General features: G+C 37.6%; 1 long non-coding RNA gene and 1 pseudogene across 1 annotated transcript; both read left to right on the plus strand.

Annotated features, from left to right (window-relative positions):
- Nucleotides 1-3,861: 3,861 nt before the first annotated feature.
- Nucleotides 3,862-12,944, plus strand: LOC113335724 (annotated as a pseudogene).
- A 3,946-nt stretch (nucleotides 12,945-16,890) lies between these two features.
- Nucleotides 16,891-17,653, plus strand: LOC113335527. The gene is made up of 2 exons (XR_003353398.1): nucleotides 16,891-17,231; nucleotides 17,309-17,653. It is a non-coding gene; the product is annotated as an uncharacterized LOC113335527 (long non-coding RNA).
- The last annotated feature ends 5,026 nt before the right edge of the window (nucleotides 17,654-22,679 follow it).

Below are 22,679 nucleotides of genomic sequence, written 5' to 3' on the forward strand. Positions count from 1 at the left end.
ATTCTTACCTAATTTGATGTAGCAACATCAAATTGAACTCGACCCATTACCCTCCTTGGTCTGCTGCACCTTTCCCATGCTTCAATTGCAACTTATAGCCTCACCTAGTTTATTGATTTATCACCTAGGGTTTCAGTGGTGAAAAATCAATAAGTTAGATGGCTATAGAGGTATGGGGGGGTAGCTACGGCGTGTATGTGGTATTTGGTAGTGACAGTGGAGAGTTGGTGGTGGTGGCGGACATGGTGGTACGGCGGAGCGGTTTCTGCAGAGGGAGGTGATGGTGGTTCTCTGCTGTGGAGAAGTGAGGGAGGAGAGGTCGACTGTTTTGGGTAGGAGGGTGTTAGGTATTTGGGTGTTAGGCGGGCGTATCGAGTTTGATGTTCTGCGACGCTGAGTCACTGGATGCGAAGCTGGTAGGTAGATCGGATGGTGATGCGGAGGCAAGCGAGGAGCGACCGTCAGATTTTTTGATACAACGAAGTTAACGGCTCTAGATGGGGTTAGGTGTTGTAGTGTAAGGCGAAGATATCAAACTTCGATGAACAGCAAGGGAGCGACCGTTGGATTCAACTACCATCTAATCTGAAGGCTTGGAATTTCAGCGCTGTGGTGCTTGGCAGAGACTTCAGATTTTGATGCTCTATGAAGGAGCGACCGTCGGATGCTTCTGAGAACTGATCTGATGGCTGAGAACGGAGGCGCTTTTGTGTGTAGAAAATGAGGTTGTGCGCACCATTCTTCGCGGCTTCCTTGCGTGATTTCTCCCGGCTTTTCACTACTTTTCTGCTCTTTTTGCTCCGCAAGTCATCCAGACTTTATTTATTACCTAAAAACGCAAAATTAATTAATAAAAATATTTATTCTTGAAAACAATGAAAATACAGAATATGGGATAAAATGTAGAATTAACGCATAAAAGATGAGTTAAATTGCCAACAAAAAGGGATATATATATACAATATTTGGCACTCATCAGTAGGAGTCATGATGGCTTTGGTGGTGGATGTGGTGGTGGCAGACGGAGCAGGTGGTGGTGATGGCGACAGCGTCGCTGTGCAGAGAAGGGAGGAGAAGAAGATGGGTTCAATATTTTTGGAGTAGGGGGTGTTTGGTTGGGTTAATAGATTTGGGTTCTTGGGTGTTGAGAAGGCTCATCAAGTCTTGATGTTTGGATGGTGAAAGGCGTAGGATGAAAATATGAAAGAATGATCCAACGACTCGATGGAAATGGATATGAAGCGACCTTTGGATCTGGGATACATCAAAACTGACGGTCTGAGATGGAGTTGGGTGCTATAGTGTTAGACAGGAACATCAAAACTCGATGCACTCTGATGGAGCGACCGTTGGATGATGGAATGGATTCAATCTGACGGTGAAGGAGAGAAACGGGTTTGGGTATTAATTTTAGGCTTAGAAAATGGGTTTTGGGCTTAAAGAATCTTGAGCCCACTTCTTCTTTAAGAACAATTTCTTCCTTTGTGAGCCCATTTTCATCCTTGAGTCTTCCATACCGCATTCTGCACTTCTTTTCCTCTTGAGTTTCCGCCGGCTTTCTCCGTGTCTTTGCACTTTTCGCTCCGCAACTCATCTAGTCTTTATTTATTACCTAAAAATGCAAAATTAATTAATAAAAATATTTATTCTTGAAAACAAAGAAAATACAGAATATGGGATAAAATGTAGAATTAATGCACAAAAGATGAGTTAAATGCCAAGAAAAATATATAGAAATATGCACTTTTCAGCACTCATCATGTTCCAACTGGTTTTAGTTGTTGCTGCTCTTATACAACCAGAATTTGGCACCTTAGAAAATGAAGAGTACATCAAATATATACTTGAGGTAGTTTCCAAGTTTACAGTTATGGATGGTAAATATATCTTTGAAAAGAAGAGGCAATAATTTGATTTAAAAATGCGTGTTTATTGTTTATGTTCATCAGGATGTGTACTGTGTAGCTACTAGTTACACATGCTAGTTAGATGTGTAACTCATAGTTACACAAGTTAAGTAGATGTGTAATTTCTAGTTACACATTCTAATTAGATGTTTAACTTTTACTTACACATACTGATTGAATACGTAACTTCTGGTTTTAGTGATTGAATTGAAATGATTTGTGGTCTGTTTTGTTGTTTTTGTTTTCATTGGATTGTTGAGATTAGTTTTTGTAGAAGAGATTGGACAGTTTTGATTATTGAACATGAATTAGGATGAAAGATTGAGCTTTTTGTTTGTTTGAATTTTGGGGTAATTTTAATTTATATTGATGGTGTAGATCGCTTCACTCTTTGTCCAGACTACTTACTTCGGAGTTACAGTGGACTTGGGATTTCTGAGATGAGTTCTTAATCTTTAAACTTTTTAGCTTGTCTTGTAATATGTAACTTTTATTTGCCCTTTGAAATGCATGGCATGGGTTTTGCTCGGAAGATTCAGGTTCTCTCATATTTTAATGTAATTTCAGATCAATCAATATATAGATGTAATAGCAGCCTAATGATGAATGTTTTACTTTGTTCTTATTATACTGCAGTCCTTGAACCAATGCACATTGGAAGACGAAACATCTAATCACAACCCTTTCATTAAACTTGAGGTACTAAATATTTTGAGTTTTTACTGAAACCGACTTGTTGCTAACTCCCTTGTCACTGGCATAACACCAGTTTGACATCTACCTTTGCAGTCGCAATATAATTTTGTCAATAAAACATATAGTTGATGAATCACTTGATAATATAATCTGTTAATCTCCTTGCAATTGTAATATAATCGTAAGATGTTATTAAGTTTCTTTCTGTAATCTCTATTATTCTCCTTGCAATTTGTTCTATAATTTTGTTTTTTTTCTTTTTGTTCATCCAACCTAATCCCATGGATGTTTGTTTTGTTGTAGATATACAAGCATTTTGGTATCGAGGAAGACAAGAAGGGAAGGGAACATTTATATCATAGGATGGCATGACTTATTTTCTAGAATTTCGTTTTACATATCTAGTTTTTTTAACTCGTTTATTGTGTTTAAAATATAACCAATTACTATGCTTGATAAACGAAGAAATTATTGTATTGTAAACAAATATTAAAGTAGTACATGTATTTTCTCTATGTGTATTTTTGATGTGTAACTTCTCATTACACATGCCATATGGATGTGTAACTTCTATATACACATGCATATTACACATGATATTTGATGTAACTTCTGGTTACACTTGCCATATGCATGTGTAACTTCTGCCACATGCAATATGTTGGCGGCGTAACTACTGAGTACACTTCTATATACAAGTGTAACTTTGCATTGCACATGTCATATGAATGTGTAACTTTGGGATACACTACACATGCCATATGCATGTGTAACTTCTGTGTACACATCCATATGTTGGTGTTGGTCGGCAGTGGTGGCTGGAGGTGGTTGGTGGTGGTGGTCGGAGGTGGCTGGCGGTGGTGGTCGGAGGAGGTTTGTCGGTGGTGGTCGGAGGTGGTTGGCAGTGGCGGTGGTGGTCGGAGGTGGTTGGCGGTGGCTTTAGTGGTCGGAGGTGGTTGGAACATCATCACATAATATTTAATAACTTTGGGCTTAAATTTGAGTTTTATTTAATTATGAGCTTGACAATATGCATAAGGATATCAATGTCTTTTAATATCTCGGGCCTAGATTTAAATTTCTTTTAATTAAGGGTTTGATATTATAGGTTACCCATGGGTGGGCCTTACCCTAAAAATCCCATTTGCTAATGCTAATGGGTCCGGTACCCGGACCCGAACTAAATCAACCGGTTCCAGGCAATCCCGGTGGTCCTATGGTTAAACCCTTTCCCCTCGGGAGTATCAATACAGTGAAGAAAGTCTGGTATTATTCGATTTTGAAAATCTTGATCTTCACCATTTTTTTTTAATTTCTTCCGCCTTCAGTTTTAGTTCACACTTGATTAATTGAATTCAAGTTTGAAATCAAATGGAAAACCTAATCAGCTCAGACAAGTACTGTTAGTTAATTGGGGTTTCTCTTTTGTAACTTGAACCCTAATTTTTCTTAATTTAAGTAGTGCGTTAAGATTGGTGATTATGCAGATCTAATCCATACTTAAGAAATGGATCCTTCTCGTAGAGTATGGGAAGATCAATCTTGCATTGCCATGAATCAGTTGAAGGTGAAAATCTACTTCCTCTATTCTTTCATTATCAATCTTTCTAAAAACATCAATGTTCCAAATTACCAAAAGAGCTTGTAACATTTGCTCATCAATGTAACTTTAACTGCAATTGTGTGGATCTTACAGAAAACTGATGCACATCTTTAAGAATCTGGCACAAATTGCATTTTCACAATTGAGAAAGTCAGTACTAATTTGCAAATTTATGCTCATAATTTAATTGCCTTTTTTACTTCTGTCCTTTGCTTTGCCCCATTCCTTATGCTTATCCACCTTATTTTTGTTTAGACTCATTTAAGCTGATTCTTTATCGTTGTTTTATACCAATGATTATTAATATGTTTATTTCGTAACAGAAATATTTGATGTGTTATGGATATTTTATCAGGTTCTCTCAAATACTGGTATGATCGCAACAAGGTGGGCATTCTGGTATCGAAAGCTGCTGTCTGGAATGACGATGCTGTAGCTGAAGCCATAGACAGCGCAACGTTCTGGGTGAAGGGGTTGCCTTTTGTTAAATCCTTGTCTGGCTATTGGAAGTTTTTGCTCTCCACAAGTCCTACAAGTACCCCTACAAGTTTCTACGATAGTGGTTTTGAAGATTCTTCTTGGGAAGCTTTGCCAGGTAAAGTATAGTTCATGCCCCTTTAATGACTTGTATACCTTTCGTTTTCCTCTTGTTGCTTGTTTACTTGTTTCTTTAACTACTTGTATACCATAAAGTACAAATCGAGTGGAATGTGTCCTAAGAACTTGCTTTGGACTGATATGCGGGGAAGTTAGTGATCCACATACCAGAACCATGACTTAGGGAGTTCGGTTAAGATTTAATTAGGGGTAGCATTAGAGGCTAGGACCATGTTTAGCGACCCGGGATCAAGGACTTAGAGCTAAAGACTTTGGCCCATAGGATTTGTTAGTGTAGTTAATATCTGTATATTACCAACGTGGTTGGTAGCATTACCAATTTTACTGTTACTTTTTATTTTTCTATTTCTGGTTTTAGTAACTTCGACATGGGTTTCATTTCTAGCCTATCCCAACTTGTTTGGGGCTGAAGGCTTGGTTGTTGTTTAATATTTTCTCTGAATTTTGATTTTAGTTTCTCCTAACTTTTCTTTTTCGGAGGGTACTCATATGTTTGTGTTTCTCATTGATAGTGAAACAGTTCCGTCAAATTGGCAGATGCATGGATTTGATCGACCAATTTATACAAATATTGCGTATCCATTTCCACTAGATCCACCTAAAGTTCCCGCTCAGAATCCCACTGGTTGTTACAGGACATACTTCGAAATCCCCGAAGAATGGAAGAGTATGGTTAATTTTCTCCCATGCAAATGTTTCACTGTAATTTCTCACAAAATTCAGATTGCACCATCAAATTTTTCGGTCGACCTCTTATTGAATACATCTGTTGACATTTGTCAGATCGTCGGATATTTTTGCACTTCGAAGCTGTTGATTCTGCATTTTACGTGTGGGTTAATGGGATTTCTATTGGATATAGGTTTGTCCGCTCCATTTTACTTTGTTTTGGTTAAATAAAGTGATTGCATATTGGTTTATTGTTTTGTCTTTGTTAATGGATGCTTAAAACATACCCAGATACAAATGGTTCAGTTGTTTTTCAGTTTGTTTCCAGGTAGTTTAACAAAAGAAAAACATAACTCAATGCATAGGTCAGTCAGGACAGTAGGCTTCCTGCTGAATTTGAAATCAGTGATTTCTGCCATCCTTCGGTTTGGATAAGAAGAATGTACTTGCTGTTCAAGTGATGCGATGGAGTGATGGTTCTTACCTTGAAGATCAAGATCATTGGTGGTTGTCTGGTATTCATAGGGATGTGCTTCTTCTTCCCGAACCACAGGTTCGTACTTATTTTTCGCTTATTTAGGAGCTTAGCAAACTGCTCTGTGAACTTGGAAGAATTTTAGTTCTCTTTAGGAGCTTAGCAAACAGCCTCCTGATTACTAATCAATTGATTGCAGCCTGGGAGTGTCTCAAGACACTCTTTATGCCAAGTCCTTAATTATCTTAGTGCTGGCATGCGGATCTGACCAACTCAATATTAACCAAACACTGGTGTAAATAGAGTGCCAAATAAACAGAGTGTTAATTATGAAATAAATTGGGGTAGGTTATCCATCTCAATAATTCTTAAGATGCCAATACAAAGAGAAAGTTATAGTTATCCCACCCTGAAACCTTTTCTTATAAAGAACCACACGCTTGCAGAATCCTAGTACAACGTGATATACCAAATAAACCTTATTAACTCGCGGTACAACCACAAGTAATAAATTGGCCAAATTGGTGTTTCTGTTCCGTCGTTAGCTTACAGTGTGTCAAGGCTTCCATTGTTGTACTACATCCGGTTAAACTTTAAATTGGTTTTGAAGAAGAAGCACACAGTTCCATTTACACTTTACAGGTATAAAACTTGTGCAGTTGTTGCATTAACATTTATAGTTATTAGAAATATTTCTTCGCTACTCAGAGTATTCTGTTTCTCGGTTGAGTGACAAGACAGTGAGATGCACAGCTCACTAATTCAGTGTCCTTGTACATATGATAAATCATGCTATACAAACTCATATATTCTAATATTATATGGCTGTTCATCGTTTTTGCAATTATCTATTTATTGCGGACCTTGGAAGTATGGATTAATTCTAACTGAGGGAATGATTGGTTTACAGGTTTTCATTGCGGATCACTTTTTCAAATCAAGCTTGAGTAAGGATTTCTCCTTTGCAGATATACAGGTATACAGAACTAATCCGTAAAACCCCACTAAAAGTTGACAACAAAATACAATTTGGATCATCTTCTTTGATCGTTGATCAATATCTTTTCGCATTAATCGTTCATTTAATACAATTTTCTACCTGTAGAAATACAAAAATCTTCAACACGTCAAAGTCTTAAATCTGGCGAAATCCAGCTGATCTGTCCTCATTCGGATTTATTTGGGCAAATAGTTGTCAGTTGTAATCCTTATATGGTCTATTATCAGATAACCAAATCGCGTGCAGTTTTTTTAATTTAAATTTTACTGCTGAAAAGGACACTGTACAGCTTCGTCGAATATTCTATTATAGTATTATTAGATACATGATGATTTCAAGTCATCTAGTTGGTATCTTGTTAACCAAATGTAACTTTAAGAAGAATTCTCTGCTATAATAAAAGTTGCATCTTTATACATTTCACTTTCTCTGTATTTCCCAGTCAAGTGCATTATCTTATTTGAGTGTTTGCATATGCATCAACTTCATTTTTATCCTTTGGCTCTGTTGTAAATCTAAAGGTTGAAATTATTATCTGTGAAAAATGAAAGATGCACCAGTGTCTGTTGTATGTGGAAAACCATAACACTAGTTGCTTTTTCCAAATTATCCAGGTTGAAGTGAAAATTGAACCTGTCAGCAATTGCTTACTTACCAACTTCTCACTAGAAGCTGTGATTTACGACACTGCAAGTTGGTATGATGGGAAAGTTGATTTTCTTGCATCTAGTGTTGCTCATTTGAAACTTCATCACATCCCCAATCCAATTCGTGGATTTCATGGCTATATACTTGGTGGGAAACTTGAATCGCCAAAGCTTTGGTCTGATGAACAGGTCTGGGATCTGACTTTATTCCATATATGTGAGTTCAAAATGATGTGTGATTTTTTTGCGTGATATGACACATGTGAACGGGTTTCTGCATGTGTGTGATTTAACTTCATCAATGTGTTAAATTGTCATATTGGATCCTACGATACATATATCAGCTGCATGTGAGTGTAGGAACTATGTGTAATGTGTTCACCCTGTAGCTCTAGCAAAGTTAATATCTCATACAGTACTTGTGAAATATAATGATAGTCTGATACCTATATCTGAGTAAGTATCCCAATTTTGTGTGCAATCCTATTAGAGGGTTATTACTCTTCTTTTCCTTCATCATTTGTGTGCAATCCTATTAGAGGGCTGTTACTCTCCTTTTCCTTCATCACTGCATGTCAAAACTTGTATTTCTGCAAAATGGTTTTGCCCTTTGCAAATTTTATTAGCTTTCTTATCGGATTGGATATATCTTTCTCTAATGAATTGTTTATATGGGTCATAAACAGCCAAACCTTTATAAGCTGGTTGTCATCCTCAAAGATGCATCTGGCCAACAGGTGGACTGTGAGTCATGCCAAGTAGGCTTTCGACAAATTTCAAAAGCAACAAATGAGATACTGGTTAATGGACATCCAGTAATAATACGGGGTGTCAACAGACATGAACATCATGCACGTCTTGGAAAGACAAATATGGAGTCCTGCATGGTTAAGGTGATTACTTTCTGTTCTGTTGCAATTGATATTTGACTCGTCCAAATCTGTAATACACTCTCCATACTCATATGTATGTTATGTGCATCTTGTTGAGATTTCTATGTTATCCTTGCCTTCAGGATTTGATATTAATGAAGCAAAACAACGTCAATGCTGTGAGAAACAGCCATTACCCCCAACATCCACGGTGGTACGAGCTATGCGATTTGTTTGGTTTCTACATGATAGACGAAGCTAATATTGAGACACATGGATTTGATTACTGTGATCATATAAAGCACCCTACACTAGAACCAAGTTGGGCTTATCCTATGCTAGATCGTGTAATAGGCATGGTGGAAAGGGACAAAAATCATGCATGCATTATATCTTGGTCATTGGGAAATGAGGCTGGTTATGGACCTAATCATTCTGCTTTAGCTGGTAATATTTCGTTTGGTTGAACATGTATTTGTTCAATTATTGTCATTCTTTTATTAGTTTTATTTATGCCAATAACCATTTCTGGCCTCAGGTTGGATTCGAGGGAGGGATCCCACAAGGACAGTGCACTATGAAGGAGGTGGATCAAGAACTTCATCAACAGATATAATTGGCCGGATGTATACGCGTGTCTGGGACATTGTTAAGCTTGCAAAGGATCCTTATGAAACTAGACCAATAATTTTATGCGAGTATGTCCTTAACTTCTTTTGTGTCTGATCATATTACTGCACACATGCCTTTTATCTTATCTCTGCTGCGTTTAGGTGTCCAATTTATTCAAAGTTGTGATTCCCAACTATTTGAAGGTATTCTCATGCAATGGGGAATAGCAATGGAAATATTCATGAATATTGGGAGGCAATTGATAACACATTTTGAACAGGTGGGTTGAAATATTAAGGCTTTTATTTGCAAACAGACTTAAAGAGAGCTACTTGGGCAGCTGGTCACATACGACCTACCCCAGCGCAGCAAAAGGTTCAAGCCATTGAGTTTGGGCCCAACCTAGCCTCAGGTTTCTTAATACAGTGAGGAAGGGTTTCTGTAAAAGCCGCACTGAGGAATCATAGAGAAACAAGTCTGATAAACATTGACAGAGGGTCTCCTTCCATCGTGTCCAAAATTAATTATCGTTTTTATTTTTATAACAATTATAACAATATCCCTATAGCGGGAAATCTTATTTCTTGGGTGTTTAGGATGGTTCTTGGTTTTCGTAAATTTTGTTTACATGGCAATCCAGAGTTTGTTTTGCTCAGATGAACCAAATATATTGATTTCTGGTGTGGGTAGAAATTGAAAAAAGGAACACGAAAAACCACGACGCCAGGGAGTTATGAAGACGATTATTTATGATTGTTTTCAAAGCACTCGACCATTTTACTCTTGTTAGGATAGAACTTATAGGATTCGAGGTAGGCGTGGCTTAGTTGGTAACGTTAGGATAACATTTCTTCCTTAATATCATATTTAGGATTTTTTGCTGATTGTTGGGTGTATAGATTGTGGAGTTTTTAACTTTATTACTATCCTTTAAATTATCTGATCTTTTAGTAGAACTTTAAAGCATGTTAGTGATTATGGACGTTATATTTGTTTCCACTGAGCACCCGTTTGGGACGATGTGCTCACTCGATTCCCACTTCCAGTTTCAGAGACAGATGAGGTAGAACACGTATGGATGATCGTTTCAGTAGCAAAAGTCTAGAGAAGCAGAGTCTGTTCGTGGGTAGCTTTTGTTATGGTTATTTAAGAGTCGACACACTATTGTATATGCATCATTGTTAATCTCTATTTAGAACTTGTGAGTATGTCTTTAAATATATGTTGTATACTTTTGTTGTTCTTTTGTTTTCCTTCTGCTATTAATTTTTTTTTTTTTTTTGCAAACTGTGTAGAGGGGATGCTGAAGGAAGGTTCAGATGGTTGTAAGCATTGGGCTTATGGAGGGGACTTTGGGGATACTCCTAATGACTTGAACTTTTGTTTAAAATGGTCTTGTATGGCCAGATAGAACCCTTCATCCTGCACTAAATGGTAAGTTGATAGTAATTATGTATTTTTTTATCTATCATTCTAAACCATGTTATTGGTGACATTATGGGTGTGTATCTACTCAATCCTTCAGTTATTTGTCTTTCAGAAGTTAAATACGTCTATCAGCCAATAAAGGTCTTATCCAAGGATGTTGCCCTCAAGGTATTAACTTTCAACTAAATATCCTAATCTTGAAAATGCAATTTCAAACATATGAAGTTTAATTTCCGTAACAATTGGATGGTATTGCAAATGCAGATGTCAAACACACATTTTTTTAATACAACAAAAGAATTGGAGTTCAGCTGGGTGGTTCATGGGGATGGATCTCTCCTTGGATCTGGGTTACTACCTCTCCTTGTCATAAAACCACAAAGCAGTTATGATATAGAATTTATATCTTCTCCATGGTATTCTTTGTGGGCATCGTCATTGGCAACAAAAGTATTCCTAACAATCACTGTCAAACTCTCGAAATCGACACGCTGGGCTGTAGCGGGTCATATCCTTGCTTCCACACAACTTCAGTTGCCTGCCAAACAAGAATTTGGACCACATGTATGTTTTCTTCTTATCTTAACGAGGTGTCTAAAATACATATATATCATTTACAGTTCTGAGGAAAAACATGGTAGTGCCTTCAGGTCATCAAAGCCACAGGAGGTCCAATTCTTGGCAAATGTCTTGGTGATACTATCAGAGTCAGCAAGCAGGATTCTTGGGAGATAAACATTAATGCGCAGACAGGAACAATTGAGAGTTGGAAGGTAGTTTTCTTACTATTGGAGTGTTGCTTCTACTTATAATCATCTCAGAAGGAGTTTGCTGACGTGAAAAAGCACTTTAAATTATTTAGAAAACCTTTTGAAATCCAGTAGACTGCAATGTATCCGCTTTTCTCAAAAAACGAAGGAGCAAGAAAATATTAAAATATGGAACTGGGTTCCTTGTGCAACGGAACTCCTGTTGAGAAAAAAAACAAACAAACAAGAGGCAAGAGAGTTATATTTATTGTCCTTCTGACATCTTGTATGTGTATCATGCTGACAGGTTGAAGGAGTTTCGGTGATGAATAAGGGCATATTTCCTTGCCTCTGGAGGGCACCTACAGACAACGACAAAGGTGGAGGTGAAACTAGCTATGCCTCCAAATGGAGGGCTGCCTTTCTGGACAACCTGTTCTTTCACATTGCTAGCTGCTCTATACAGGATGTGACAGACTACACTGTCAAGATTGCTATAGTGTATCTTGGTATCCGAAAAAATCAAGGAAGCACCCTTTCCAGTTCTGAAAGATCTAATACTACTATTTTTAAAGTTGAAATGATGTATACAATATATGGTTCCGGAGATGTGATTCTAGAACTCAATGTATGCCCAAGAACTGACCTTCCTCTGTTGCCACGTGTTGGAGTTGAATTTCATGTGGACAAATCTCTAGATCAAATCAAGTGGTATGGAAGAGGGCCATTTGAATGTTATCCGGATCGAAAAGAGGCTGCCCATGTCGGGGTATATCAGGAGAATGTGGGCAACATGCATGTGCCCAACATTGTTCCTGGGGAGTCTTCTGGCAGAGCTGATATCAGATGGGTTGCACTTCGAAACAGTGGTGGGTATGGCATATTTGCTTCCGTATATGACAGCTCTCCCCTGATGCAAATGAATGCTAGTAACTATAGCACTATGGAGCTTGACAGGGCGACACACAATGAAGAGCTTGTCGAAGGAGATACCATAGAGGTAATTGTTCTTTAAATGTCTTTATATAACATCAACAACAACTTACAAACCTAATTGTGACTATTTTTTTCACTTTAAATAAGAACATTAGTCTGACGCTATAAACCTCTCTATTGTACTCCAATTTGGCTAAAGAACCTAGAGAATTACATTGAATACTTGAAATAAATCAACCCCTTTCTTAAATGTGTTTATAGGCTTTGGCTCAATCGATCCACGGAAGTTTGTTTGCTCATTTCCTTGTTTTTTCTTCTTCTCTGAATAGCTATTAGTTTTACGATCTTGTGGTATTGTTCGACAGGTGCACCTTGATCACAAACACATGGGTGTTGGTGGAGATAATATCTGGACCCGTGTGTACATGATAAGTATCTGATTCCTCCAGTACCCTACTCATTTTCGGTCAGGTTTAGCCCTATCACTCCATCTAAAACTTGTGATGATTTGTATAAACTACAGCTTCCAAACTTATAACAGTAATACACCCCATCTACTGCCTGGGTTATGGAACAGGACAAAAGGGTTGGGTTAAGGGTAGATGTTTTGTTTTCTGTTGTACGGTGCTAGTTTTTGAAATCCTTTAATGTATCGATTCTCTTAAGCTGATAAAATCAGTTTGCAAAGTGAACACATAAAAATTCAATGAGGAGAACAGTTTGTGGCGTGAATTCCATATTCTTTATTTTCATTGCATCCCATACTGACTGATCTCTTGGGTAAATGAAGAGAACCATCCTTCAACTGTCACAACCATGATTTCCTGTACAATCATTGCATCCTTCTGCTTAGTTTATTAATGGGTTGGAGCAACATATTTATTCGAGTCTTCATAGTGGAAAAAGAACAGGCTCAACTCTAGGAAGTGGCCAATGCTTTAGTATCATCAATGTGCATAGTTAAGAGCCCATGACCTTGTCGCACAATTAGGGATGCTTTGTGTGTAACTTGGCAAGAAGATTATCACATCCAACCAAGTACCTGAACAAACAATAGCCTTAACTAAAGAACAGAAATCAGTAATTCAAAAGACAGAAAGAGTTCAGGAAAAGAAAAAGAAAAAGAATTGCCCCTTTGGCATTTGCTACTGGAAAGTGATTCGGATTCCACGGGTAATTAACCTAGCTTAATTGGGGGCATCGGAATTAATTGGGGGCCATGTATTAGAGGACAAAAAAGGTCACCAGAACCTAATTTGGGTCACCCCTTATAAAAATATTTTTTAAATGGCTAAAATGCCCCTAAATGATTAGTGTTAAAATTTAATTAATTAGTGATAATCTTAATTAATTAGTGATAATCTTACTTAATTAGAGTTTAATTTTTTTCCAGAGTTTTTGTCTGCAATTTTTAGTCTAAATTTTTTTTCTTTTTTTTTTGCCCAGATAGTATGAAAAATCGTCAAGGTATTAAAAATTTTCATTGACGACCCTCAACAGTCGTTAATGTTTAGACTGTTTAAGTGACGACTCTGACACTCTTTTCTCTCTCTCTTCCGAGTTTGCTCTGCGACTCGGTTGGTTTGAGAGTTCGTAACCGATCCACCATCATCATCCTCTTCTTCTTTGTCTGATCTTCCATATTCACAAATCAACTAATTCGAACCTGAATCAAAATGGTTTTTCAATTTGATGTCGATTGAATTGGGATAGCTCTGCAATTGATGGAATCAGAAGATATGTATTCTTCATACCTCTTGAGTTTTTGGATTGTATTTGGTTGAGTAGATGAAAATCTGATTCTACCAGAAGTCGGAAACTAGGTTGAGTTCTTGGAATCGTCCTCTGTTTTTCCTCCTGTAAGTATCCTCATATTTCTAAGCATCAGACCTTTTGTTTTTCAGTTTAGTTCGTATGTGGTCTGTTTATGGTTCTCAGATTTAGCAGAAGATATTAACAAACCATATTACCTCGAGTCTCTGTTCATTCAAAGTTCTTCCTTATTTATGTAAATCTTCTTACTTTTCTATGCCAAAATCAGTCCAGACTATTTCAACAGTCACAACTAATATGATCAAATCTCAATTAACATCAGCTAGATCACCTCACAACCTGTTTTCTTGCTTCCATCATACTATCCCTTATATCTACCGGTTAATGTTTGATGGGTTTATCATAAACTATATGTTCCTCAAAAGGATCCGCATCTGGATCTCCAAGACGTTACAGATGAAAAGGATTAAATTTATGGCTAAACAGGGCCTGGTAAATCATCAACCAAAGAAGATCTTTAATCCACACAGAGATGTTAGTTTGGTAGAACAACTGGAAGAGAAAACAGTTTATTGGGTAGTATTCCGTCTGCAAATCGGTGGTGGTTGGAATGCCTTGGGAATCGATCTGCATCTTTAAAGAATCGTAGGAATTCATCCTCAAAGCTCGGCTCAATCTGGATGTATCAAGGAAATCCCACTCCTAGTTAAGTGTTTCACAGGGAAGATGATACTACTCTCTTCTTCCTCGTTTTTTTTCACTTTCTTCGCCGAGCAGTTTGGCCGAGTCGATGGAAACCTGGGTTATGGAATCAGAAAGAATCTCATTGGGGAAGACCCATGCGTTTCGAACCGATATGAAATGGATTCGGGTCACAATTTCTCCAACGGGGACAAATATTGTTTTGGGAAGAGTGCCTGTCCCTGTCTCTGTTAATGTTTCTGACAAAGTAAGGGATATAGGTCTTATGGGACGACACCTAGAAACATTTGAACAGAAAAAGATGGGACAAAAATCCCCTGACCACGTTGCTTTTTTTTACCCTATAAAAACAATAGCTTCAACTAACGGTAATTTGAAAGTCAAGGCAGCGGTCATCAAAAGAACATGCAGTCAAAGCACCGTTAGTACCCCGAACAAACCAATTCAGAGGCGATCACAACCTGGATGCGACTTCTCAATCACTGGAAAGAGGTTTGCTGGGTCACTTTGTGGACAAATGCGAGATGTTGGCAGGACCCAACTCTCGCATGCAAAATGAGTAATAGCTAGGAGGACTGTCAAAGAAAACTCCAGTTTTTGACAGTCCAAATTACTCATGAACTACAGAGTAATGTTAGATCAACTCCTCATGTCATGTATATAAATAAGAAGGTGAAGTTAAACCCCTTTAGTTGCTTCCAGTACGTGTCTGTTTTAGTTTATGTGTCATTTAGTTGCTTCGTGTTTATGTCTGTCTTAGTTACTATGTCCGTAAACATGTCTAAGATTATGTGTAACAATTACTATGAAAATCTAGTTCTATGTGAAGATAGGAAATTTGGTCAGACAACTTGCTACTCTGGAGGTTTAAGATCCATTCGACTCCGGAAAAGATTCTACATCAGCGTGCTTCCACAACAACCTGTACATAGGCCATACTCAGCTTCAGTTCCAAGTGATCCCTCTCTCCACGTCGACTTTCTCTGGCGGGTACTTAGTTTACCAACTAGGGATGATGACCGCGAGGAAATTGGGGTTGGTTATCTCCGACGGGTACTTCGTTTGCCAATCAGGGATGACAAAGTCTCGGAACCGTTGCGTCCTGAAAATTTTGGGCTGCTCTTATGGGTAGTCATTCAAGAAGCGCTAATAATCTTAGCCTTCGCCTTCTACCACTCTCGAAGTAGAGTGTATTACCGCACCTTCAACAAGCAGCTGACATCGAAATCAAGAAGAAGTCGGGTGTGTCATACAACCAGGCAGTCTCATATCACCAACAAGCTAGAGAAGTTCCTAAGCACCAACATGTTTCTATGTAACTTAGGTAAGCTAAACATGGAAAAACCGACAAAGGTCTCTAACCGAAAAGCGGATATCACTCAACTACAGCCCTTACCTCTTAGGCTGTTAGGGGTTAAGAACCCTTTTGATATTCCAAATATGTAAGTTCGGTTTCTTAATAAATAATTTTCATCTTTCAAAAAAAAAGTGACGACTCTAAACTGTCGAAGATTCATTAATGGCGGAAATGTACGACAGTTTTGGGTCGTCATAAAAATGATCAATTCCCTGACGACCCTTTGGAAGGGTCGTTACTGTTTTGGTTACGCATTTGACGACTTAAACAGTCGTTAATGTTTTAGAAATGTCGTTATAGACTGTCGTTAATTTCTAAAAAGAGTCGTTAGTGTATGACAGTTTAGAGTCGTTATTGTTTTGATCATGATGTATATGACGACCCTAAACTGTCGTTAATGTCGGTGAAGGGTCGTTACTTGAAAAAAAAAAATTAATCAATGATAAAATAGTATTTTCATCTTCTGATTTTTACACCCTGAAAAATTTGGGGGCAAACAAAATTCCATGGCCCCCAATTAGAAGTTATGGCACCAATTAAACTAGGATAATTAAATGGTCACGTAGGGAATTTGACGTTATGTTAGTTGTGCTCGGACTCCGATTTTCACAGGCCAATCAGCTGAAAATCTTGGGATTAATTTCTCTCTGGAGTTGATCATTTTTGTTTCCAATAATTGTGTTTCAGTCAATGTTTAATTTCACATTCCAAAAAGAAGTGTCATGATTAGGACAAATCTAGTCACTGTCGAGCATTTGCTCGTCATTTTCAAATGTTTTGAATTCTTATCCAAACCAGCTGGAAACATGGTGGCCAGCAAATGATTCATAATACTTGCGTGCTTTACACAATTTCTTAGTTTATTATTCCAGAAAATCAAAGGAAGCGCCCGGAAATTTGGCAGAACCGTTTGACAAGCAAAATTGCGGCATATTTAATTTAGGCAAATTTTGACTCTGCTGCAATTATTATAGTGCGTAGCTTTCGTGAGAAGAGGTGCCATTTATTTTATATACAATTAGTACCAAGAGTTCAATAGAACTTTCAACATCCAGAATTCAAGTCGAACTTCGGAGTATCATCGGTATCAGATTAATTTTGATATATATATATCATCATCATCATCATCATCATGGCAAGAGTACTTCTCATCAGCTGCTTATTACTGCTTATGATATTTGTTTCACGTAAGTATAGTTTTATTATGAGTATAAGCATCTTCGTCAGAAATTCTGATTCATTAACGTTTAGAAATGTGATGCAGATATTGCATTTGCGGATGACTTAAGAAAAGGAAAAGTGGCTGCTAAACTGTTTGGGGAAAACTTACCGGATCAGGTGAAGTCTCTGCCGTGAATGATCACAACTAAGGGAAAATGCCACATGGAAAGGGAAGAAATGTAAGACAAGAAAAGCAGAACCAAATAATCAGAAACTTTTCCATTTAAGAGCCATTTGTATGGAGGGTTTTAGATATGAGGTTCTCATATTTGATTGAAGATTTTATTTTGGTTTATTTTAATAAGAATGTGTTGAAAACATTGCGTTTCTTTTTTAGTTATACGTTTTGTTTTGTTCTTCTGCTAATTGGGACTCTGTTATCTGGAAATTTTGTTCTTTGATGTAATTTTTGGTTATGATAGACGATATTTTTAGTACGTAAAGTTGTAGCTTGAAAGTATGAGATCAAAACCCTTCAAAGAATGTGTGCATTAAATTGGATTTAAAGTTATATTACTGGACCAAAATCTACATACTGGCTTTCACAATCTACATTTTGACCTCAATGATCTGCCATTGCCAGCCAAAAATTTATCATGTGATCACTGAGAAACTCAAAAATTGTCATAGTGATCCAAAATCTGCCATGACATGCAATTTTTCTTAGAAACCCAAGTTCTGTTAAATTGCTTCCTTGGCCGAGGGAACCACTGATCCAACATTATTGTTGGAATATATCCTCAGTGTACAAGATATCAAGGTATCAAGGTAACCGTGAAGACCCAATAAGTGACCGTGCAGTTTGTGGTGCACAAATGAAGATACAGTCAAACATATTCAAAAACGGAAAATGGGTCATATGACCAAAACCCATAAAATGTGGGAGTAATGGACTTGTAAAATATAGGTCTGGCAGGGCTGAGCAGAAAAACCGTAACCGCGGATTTCATCCGTATCCGTCCGCAAAATTGCGGGTGAAAAACAATCCGCAAGAGTTAAGGACCGGACACGGGTGCATTCTCAAATCCGCACGCGGTGCGGTTACGGTTGCGGTTGGGATTTGATAACCGCGGATTACCCGCACCGTAGGACATATAGGGAATTTAGTAAATGTATTAAGGATAATATGGGAAGTTGGAGTTTTATATATAAACATCTTTATCTTTCGGTGAAACCTAATATCATCAGTTTTTTTTCGAGAGGAAGAGACCTAATAGTCTCAGAGGAAGAGACCTTCGATTCTTCTTCTTCTCTGAGTAAATTAGTTGTTCTTTCATTCATCTTCTTCTCATCACAGTAAATATCCTTCTGATCTAAAGTCTCTCTTGCTACCAAATTAGTTGTTCTATCATTCTTCTTCTCTGAGCAGCATCAGCATCAGTAACTGTAAGTAGTTCTTTCATTTTCATTTCTTTTGACTTTCAATGATTATTATATGTTCTAGTGATGTTGATTTCGTTTTAATTGGTTTGGAATTTTCTTAGATGTCAAAATAATTTTGAGTATGTTTGATTTAGGGTTTTCTTAAACTAGTTTTTTCTTCCAGTTTAGAGATTTTGGGTGATTTGGTCGGTAAAGACCATCATCTCTGGTTGAAGTTTGTATTATCAGTGCTGAAAATTAAACCAGTATGTTTGATTATTAAACCAGTTGTGGGTGTGGATTGTCTAATTCATGTATGTTATTTACGAAACAAGGCAGATCCACGGATTGGAGAGAAGAATCTTCAGGAGAACAATATTTAAAATCCTTGGGTAGGTGGTGAAGCTTGTATTGTCAGTGCTACAATTGTTTGGGTATGATGTTGCTATCTCTGCATTCTGTAACATATCTTCTTATTTGCATTTTGTAGCCATTCATCTGGTTGCATCTAATCATTTTGTAATCTGTAATTGTAGCTTATCTCTGTACATCTCAGTTTATCTGTTCCATGTGTTTCATTTGTTATATTCATTTAGCTGCACCCTGTGTTTCATACTCACTGTTTCCATGTAATATACATGTTAAGCATTCTCGCATAATAGTTAAATTCCTTTCAGTTTATCTGTTCATCTTGCATCTTTTTTTGTCCTCATATATTGCAGTTTTTGGTTCTCAGTTACTCCATCCTTGAGTTGATTTTAACTCTTTTAGTTTATAGATCATTGCATCATTGATTCTGTCAATCTTATTTTTCAATATCTACTGTCAATGGGTATGAACAGGAGAATCTGAGAGCACTGTCTATTTACCTTGAGCTACTATTTCATGAGCTTACTTGCTTGACCACACTTCTCTATCAAAGACTACAATATTTCTCTATATACAGATCAATTGACTTAATCTCTTAGAATGTGTTTTCCTTGTTGTGTTCATTTACCTAATGTGTTAAATTTGTTAGCAGATGGCTTCAAGTACTGAGGGACCTTCTATTCCTGTTGACGATCCTGATGAGAGCATGACTAAAGTTAACCCGGCAACCGTCGAGAGCATATCTACAGCTACACCATCATCTCTGGTTGAAGTTTCAAAGCCTCCGAAAGCTTCTGGTAAGAAGCAATCAGACTGCTGGAAACATTTTGATAAGCGTCTTGATCTTAAGCCACCTAAAGTTCAGTGCAAGCATTGTAAAAGGAAGTTTTCATGGGGTAAAGACGATATAGGGGGTTCTAACTCTCATGGAACAACAAACATGAACAACCATATGAAGCAAAGAAGGTGTCCTAACTACACTCCACCTGGACAACAACAGTTAGCCTTTCAAGTAAGTGATAATGGTGAGACTCGTTCCGTTGTGAATCACTCGTTTGACCAAGATGCATGCAGAGCATCCCTCACCAGAATGATCATCAAAGATGAATTACCTTTTATGTTTGTACAGCGTGAAGGCTTCTTAGAATTTTGTCATCAACTAGAACCTAGGTTTGATGTTCCTTCTCGTTTTACTGAAGCTAAAGACTGCATGAAGATGTATTTAAGTGAGTACCACAAATTGAAAGCTGAATTTAAAAAGTATGGTAGAAGGTTATGTCTCACCACTGATACGTGGACTTCAGTTACAAACATGAGCTACATGGTGTTGACAGGTCATTATATTGATGAGAAATGGGTGTTAAAGAAGAAGATATTGAATTTCTGTCCAGTTACGGATCATACTGGTCTGGAATTAGGTAAAACAGTTGCAGCTTGTCTTTTACAGTGGGGGATTGAAAGGGTATTCACTTTGACGGTTGATAATATTAGTTCTAACAACGAAGCAGTTACTTATTTTTCCAAGAGAGTTGTGGGTTGGAAGGCTGCAATTTTGGGAGGAGAGCACATGCATCTTAGATGTGCAGCACATATCCTTGCCTTAGTGGTTAAAGACGATATGGATTTGTATAATAAATCTATTTCTAGGATACGCGAGGCCGTTAAGTTCGTTAGAGGATCAGCAGAAAGATTGAAGAAGTTTAAGGAATGCGCTGAACAACGGAAGATTAACATCACCAAATTTCTTAGCTTGGATTGCGAGACTAGATGGAATTATACTTACCATATGTTGAGTGCAGCTGAAAAATATGAGGAGGCCTTCTACCAATTTGAAGAATTAGGGTATGCGGATAAATTTCTTAATCCCCCTCGACCACCAACAAGAGGTAAAACAAACGTACCAGCAGTACCAGCAGTTCCTAAGGTATGGCCCGTTGCTTCTGATTGGGAAACAGCTCGTGCATTTGTTAGATTGCTAAAAACTTTCTATGATGCTACATTGAAATTTCTGGATCAACTTATGTCACGTCTAATTTATTCCTCGACGAAGTAATTTGTATTAATGACGTATTGCAAGAATGGGTTAAGAATGGTAATATGTTATTGTCTGACATGGCTGACTGGATGGTTCTTAAATATGAAAAGTATTGGGCAGTGGATAAAATCAACAAAATGTTATACATTGCTGTGTTGCTTGACCCACGACGCAAGGAAGCATATCTTAGATTTGCTTTGACAGAGTTACTGAAAGAGAATCATGTTACAGTTGACCACGAGGTCCATGAGATGATGACTGCAGTGAAACTTATTTTAACAAATATGTTTGAGGAGTATGCACTGTTATATAAAGGGGATGATACGGATTCAAGACCAACAGCTTCAGTACAGACTTCTCGTTCACTAGAATCTCAGAATCCGATCAACAGATTTGTTGAGTCTGAAAAACATCAAGAAACAGTGGAGGGAAAAACAGAGCTGTATATGTATTTCTCAGAGAAAAGAGAGGATTTTAATCAACAATTCGATATTCTGAATTGGTGGAAGGTTAACTCTTCCAAGTATAAGATCTTGTCCATGATAGCTCGAGACGTGCTTGCTATGCAAGTATCAACAGTAGCTTTAGAATCAGCTTTCTCCACGAGTGGTCGTGTTCTTAATGAGTTTCGAAGTTCCATGCTGCCAAAAACAGTCCAAGCACTGATCTGTGCTCAAAATTGGCTTCTAGATAAACCAATCAATCTCGATGAGCTGATAGAAGCGGTTGAAAAAATTGACTTAGGTAAATCTCAAACCTTGCTTCCTTTGTTTTTGCATCTTTCTCTTTGTGATCAGCCTTGCACTAATTAAGTTGATTTCTCAAACCTTGCTATATTTTGATGTTATGCTACAACTTTGCGGCCTATGGGGCATAACTTTTTGTGTGCAAATGTGACCTGATCAGTTCATTATAGGGTCTGCGGGCATAACTTTCTATTAGTCTCCTTGGAATTTGATTAGTCATAATCAATCTTAAAACTTTGGCTTGTTGTTCCTCAATGTCGATTGGGTCTGCGGTCTAGTTGTGATCAGCCCTTTTAAATGGTCTTTACTAACCAATGTTGATTGGTTTTTGTTTCTTCTTGTTTATTGCTGCCTTATATCTGCCTTATAGTGTTTACTAATTATCTATGACTCCTCATTTTACAGATGCGGCAGAAATCTTGCAGGAGATTCCAGACATATCTATCACGGATTGAATAAACTAGTACTCGAATCCAAGGGCTCTTTTTCAGTTTTTGGCATCAGAGATTCATATGGCTTTGCAGCAGACTTGTTGCATTTGAATTAGTACTCTTTTGTGTTAACTGTTAACTATCTTATGTCCTTTGTTGCTTTTGAATTATTGAATTAGTACTCTTTTGCTTTTGAATTACTGAATTAGTACTCTTTCTGTACTTAGTTTTTTTTTGATGTCTTGTGATCAAATCCGCGGTTAATCCGCAACCGGCCCGCAAAATCCGCTGATCCGCACAGGGCAAATCCGCGGGTGATTGGGCCGGTCACGGTTTGAATTCCCAAATCCGCAACTTTGACGGTTTGGTTGCGGGTGACCCCTAATCCGCAACCGTCCGTCCGTTGCTCACCCCTAGGTCTGGGTGAAAAAGACACCAGACAATATAGTCATATATACCATTTACTTTAAA

Source organism: Papaver somniferum, unplaced genomic scaffold, assembly GCF_003573695.1.
Source record: "Papaver somniferum cultivar HN1 unplaced genomic scaffold, ASM357369v1 unplaced-scaffold_15, whole genome shotgun sequence".
Classification (NCBI taxonomy): domain Eukaryota; kingdom Viridiplantae; phylum Streptophyta; class Magnoliopsida; order Ranunculales; family Papaveraceae; genus Papaver; species Papaver somniferum.